Raw genomic sequence first — 5,956 nt, 5'->3', positions numbered from 1 at the left:
AATTCACACAATAAGCAAACATTATATATTACTATCTATCTATCTATCTATCTATCTACTATACTATCTATCTATCTATCTATCTATCCTCCATCCATCCATCCATCCATCCATCCATCCCATCCATCCATCCATCCATCCATCCATCCATCCATCCATCCATCATCCATCCATCCATCCATCCATCCATCCATCCATCCATCATCCAGCCATCATCATCCATCCATCCATCCATCCATCCATCCATCCACACATCCATCCTCCATCCTTCCATCCATCCATCCATCATCCATCCATCCATCCATCCATCCATCCATCCATCATCCATCCATCATCCATCCATCCATCCATCCATCCATCCATCCTCCATCCATCCATCCATCTATCATCCATCCATCCATCCATCCATCCATATCCATCCATCCATCCACATCCATCCATCCATCCATCCATCCATCCATCCATCCATCCATCCATATCCATCCATCCATCCATCTATAGATCTCTCCCCCCCCCCCCCCCCCGCCCCTCTTCTCTCTCCTCTCTCTCTCTCTCTCTCTCTCTCTCTCTCTCTCTCTCTCTCTCTCTCTCTCTCTCTCTCTCTCTCTCTCTCTCTCTATTTACAGTGTTTGTCTGACTGCCTGACTTTGTCTCCTATCCTCACAATGAGAGATATGAAGATTTATTCTCTGGTGATAGTCCTCCTACCGCAATGCTTTTTAAATTGAATTAATAAGCTAACTATGAGTGCCTTCATTATGTTAACAGGGTTTATGTAGAGGATTGTAGCTTAAATTGCCACTAATGGCCCTCGACACCTATACAGTTGCAGACAGGCTTTCAATTTGGTAGGTGCCCAGTGCTGGGACGCTCTCAAGAACATTGGCTTCCTTTAATGAGAGGACATGCTAAGTTATTCATCAGCGGCCCCTTCGCCAGCCCCTGTGAGCCCAAAAGCAGCATAACGTGTTCAATTTGGCCTTAACATTACAATTACCTACATTACCATTACATAGAAGTCGATCAGATCCATGGGCTAGTACCGTATTTTCCGGACTATAAGTCGCGGTTTTTTTGTAGTTTGGCTTGCCCTGCGACTTATATTTCGAAGCGACTTATATGCCGAAATTGTGCGTGAATAATCTTCGGCCGCAAGATGGCACCGTCATTCATTAGGCCTACAACTGAACGCTGCAAGCCTACTGCACCACCGAATAATTATATTCTCGTCGTCGTCATCGTCCTCAATGTCCTCCGGTTCAACCAAAGCTACCCCAGCCTTAGCTGCAATGTTGTGCAACATAGCTGTCACACATATCACAGCGCATGACTTGGCCGGCGAAAACTGGAGCCCTCCGCTGGACTTGTGAAGGCATCTAAAGTGCAACTTCCACCTCCCGATCGTGCGCTCAGGTTTAGGACCGCGGCGCATACGCGTCCGGTGGAATCCCGGTGTCACTGAATTCGGTATACTCTCAGAACTAGGGGGACCGACACACCTATTGCTATTGCAATTTTATTCAGTCTCTCCAGACTAAACGTTCTTGTTTAAATGTTTAAAAATAAATGCGACTTATACACCGATGCGACGTATATATGTTTTTTTCCTCGTCATGGAGCATTTTTTGACTGATGCGACTAATACTCGGGAGCGACGTATAGTCCGGAAAATACGGTAGTCTGAAGAGGAAAAGCTTTAAAGTGTCAAATGTGTCTGTTGCGCTTGGATAAATATTTATAGATATTATGATGAAGTGGTCTCAGCGTTTGTATTCAATTAGCATATTATTAAGTTGAGTAATGGAAGAGATTTCAGTCCTGTATCCAGAGGTCAATGATCAAAGATAATTGCGTTGCCACCTTTGTGCTTACTCACTTGAAAAACTCTCCTCTCGATCTAAAGTGCCAGCCGAACGTGACAAACCTCCTTTGCATTATGGCAACGATGCAAAATGGAGGTAAATTCATTAGACCCTTGTTTAAAAAACACTGTGGCCGCCTGGCGGATGTAAACAAGGCTCCCCAGAAGCTAGGGGTTGCTGAGATATTATCGGCGGTGTTGTTTTGAAGTCGATGCACCATGCTCTCTCTGCCCTATCACTAAGCTACACTATGCCAGGCTGCTAATGAAACCAAGAAGAAAAGGAAGTGCTGAGAACTAACAAGCCACTGGAGACGTACCCCTGAACTCCAGGGAACCATTAGTGTGTTTTATTTATTTCTCCGGTCCTATATTAAACCAAAGGAGTCCACCACATCCCTCCGAGCCCTCAAGAGAAACTGCATGGTGGTGAAGCCGGGCCGAATCCCCTGTCAGACCGCGAGCGTCACCGCTGTTTCATTAAGTGCGCTGCACAATGTTCCATGCAGGGCGGAAGGGAGATACCTGCCATCACCTCGGGGGATCCCCTGGAAAGTAAAGAGCTTTGTTTGTTTACTTCAAGTACTCAGGGACCGTGAGTCATGGCTGTTGCACCGGGGGAGAACAGGCGGTCGCACGTGTACGTGTTAACCTTACCCCGTAGCACAGTGCTCTTAAGACCCCAAAGACGGAGCCTTAAGGCTGAGTTAAGGTTCCAGTCGACACAACGCAATGACCTTGCAGACGCTTCGACGCAGTTGTGAACCTGTTTTGGTTCTGCGTCGGGATTAAGTGAGTAGACCAATCACAGCCCTTGCTGCTGTGTCGCCTCGAAAGGAGGTTACCATTTTTGGGAGGCGCATGTCAGGCCCTTGCGGTGGATGCAAGGAGGGTCCGCAAGGACGTATTGGGTCCGTATACCCCCTAACGTTGCGTCAACGTGGAACCATAATTAAGCCTTTAGAATTCAATCTTTGAGGTTTCCTTCTTGCATCTTACAGTCATTCACAAGATAGCGGCTAGGACTCAGGCGTCTTACTCAAGGACGCCTACAGGTGCACTGAGAAATAAGGACTCAGTACCTTTTTGGCTGGGATTCAAAATGCCCAAGCCACTACACTATTCACCCCGGCGTGTGACTTCAACGAGAGTGGACGTCCCTAAAAGACGACAAAAAGGGGTTAGTAAGGCACGGCCTGCCTCTTGGCGGGATGTACCGGCGTCAGTACGAGCTCGCGGTGATACCGACTACTTGTGCAGTGTAACCGAAACCTACAGGGAACCCTAAGTAAGCCCCAGGGAGGGTTAGGGTTGGACTTAGAAAAAAACAAAAACGCTCGGCGAGGCTCACGTAATGGGCTCTCTCATATCGCGCGTGTCGTTGTCAGGCCCGCTGGAGAGCGCTTAATTTATTTAATAGCCTGCCACTTCGGCGCCAGACGCTCGGTGCATGAAAACAGACGGCAGCAATGATGAACACATAGCAGGGGAGAGAGAGGGAGTGAACAGAGGACACGTTCTGACCATGGCTTGAGGCAAGATGGGATTTAGTAAATATGTGACGGCCATCTGGTGACAAATAACATGGGGAAACTCCTTGCGTTCTTCTCTTTTCTTCCTTCAAGTGTGCATGTGGTTGCCGTCTTATGAGTCGTGTTTGGGGATGGCCATGGAATGTCTCCCATCCCAAATCTCCCCGGGGTACTTGTATTAGTTGAGCGTCTCTTTATGCAGTGTGAGTTGTCAGTCAGAGGACAATGCAATCGTTGTCGCTTGATCTACATTCAAAAGTAAGTTTGCTTCTTCTCGATGGAGACCCTCACTGGGACAAGTCACTCTGTCTCCTGTCAATGAGAAGATAAACAAGAATGTAGAAAATGAATGCAACAATGCTCAATATTGACCTTATCCCTGTAGGGAGGGAAACAGAGGCATACACACACAAGCCATTTACCCCCACACATAATTGAAACCATTCATGAGCCTGGCGTTTGAATAAGAAAGAAAACGGCAGCGCCTTTCAGAATATAAAGAGGAACATCAAAATGCATGTATGCAGGGGAGACCTTGGGCTGGAGGATTTTGACTTTTGGTGTGATTTTTTCCTTGACAGTTTGATTGCATATGGTTGGGGATACCATCAAACTCATTTCAATTTGCCCCAATGGGACTGGGACTGTGATAAGGTGTTAAATAATTAATATTGACTTAACTTTATGTAGCCAGATGTGCCTATTACCCTAGATTACTCATCTGTTGATATAACGAATATGAATTGCCACTAGGCTGGTTGTCCTTGCAGAATCCCCCCCCATGGACCACCAACTTTCTATAGTCGTCTTCTTGGCACTATTCAATAATTAAATGTAGAGAACAAGGTCACATACTCTAAATTTAAAGGAAACCACACAGACATTCACAGAAGAATATACTGGAATTTCAACTTTGTGTTTGGAACTTGAGAAACAACAGTATTCTGTTCCCTTTCCTGTCTGTCTACATTCTTTATTTATAATGTTTAAACTGCTCAACTGTGAGTGTTTGGCAGCTACCAGTACCTCGGGCTTAGCAAAGCTTTTCCTTTGTAAAATGCAATGTTGTTATAATTAGCCTGTTTGTTTCCGTAAAGTTTGAGTGCCGTTTTCTTGTGGGGCCTGGCTAACTTTAGCTACCCCAGGCAATGCAGGCATGTGGTCAGTAGGGCTATGCTAACATAAGCACAGCATGCGTTTTCCTAAATGCTCCACCGCTGCTGCCCCCTGTATGCTTTGGATAGGTTTAGAAATGTCAAACTCTTTATCTTTTCCCAGGGACATTTAAGCCAGACTCCTTTGTGGTTGTGTCAAGAATCACAATGTGTCACAAAGTCTGCCAGTAGTGTCCCCCCCCCCCCCACCAGACTAATAATAAACCACGACGGGGTATCCTGTTATTGGAAAATAATGTACCACGGGGTTGTTGTACGGCAGAGGAGAAGCCTCCACCGTATCAGTTACGAACAGTGTTGAGATATTACTTACTTGCATCCATAACATTAGTGGAATTTTATCGATTTAATCAGCCGACAATAGTTATATTTGACCATTGTTTTGAATGTTGGATGTGTAGCTGATTTATGTGGAACTGTTTAACAGCTGTTTAACAAGTCTCCCTTTACTAAAAAATAATCCTCACCCCTGGAAATTGATGGACCAATCAGAATCAAGTTTTCAACAATGCTGTGGTCCCCCGTCATTTTCACAAAACCTTTTCCCCCAAATCTTACTGTCACTCTGTTTGAATGTAAGCTATAATTAATTGGTTTTACCAACCCAGTAGACTTCCATAAGCAGACTACCTCTGGTGTTCTGAGTTTATTACTCTCCTGTTTAAAGAAATTGTACTTAATTTAGCAAGTATCACAAGAGACAGCCTGCAGTGATATTAGAAACCACCATTCAATCACCATAATCATTTGGAGCTGGGATTAGTCTCTTCTCGCCGCAAAAGCAATTAAGCATGGACCCATCTTTACCAGATCTCCCTTCTGCACTACCGATTGGGTAACCCCATTGTTCTGGCTCTTTCTGGGCTGGGCTGGGCTGATTCTGTGCTGCAGAGTCAATAGGAGATAACAGCGGTCTGCTCTCTCCCAGCTCAGGCAATGGAAGATGGAGAGGATGAGATTGCAACCATGTGACAATGTGAGACTTTCCCAATGTTTTCAGGTAGATAGGCAAATCCGAGTGTCAGAAATAGAGATACTGCGCATGGTCAAAGGATTATTAACATTCTCTCCCTTCTCCCCCTAAATGTGTTTTTAGCCATATATCACCTTTCCATTGGGATTGTTTGAAATAAGTCATACGCCAAACTTCACCTGACTTGTCCCCTTAAAACGAGAATATAATATTAACTTGGCCGTCAATTGACAATACAATTACCCATGATTTGGTATTGACATTCACAAAGCCAGCTATCAGTTGTAAAAGGATTCACTTACTATCATCGTGTTTCCGGGATGATATGAATAAACATCAGTCATCTGGACAGATCCGTCCCTGCACGAGTGCTGATGGGGCATGTTTGCTCTGGACTTGTCCATTTGTAATACAA

The sequence above is a fragment of the Gadus chalcogrammus genome, chromosome 16 (genome assembly GCF_026213295.1).
Source record: "Gadus chalcogrammus isolate NIFS_2021 chromosome 16, NIFS_Gcha_1.0, whole genome shotgun sequence".
Classification (NCBI taxonomy): Eukaryota; Metazoa; Chordata; class Actinopteri; order Gadiformes; family Gadidae; genus Gadus; species Gadus chalcogrammus.
The sequence above is the reverse complement of the archived record's forward strand: the minus strand, read 5'-3'. Positions refer to the sequence as shown.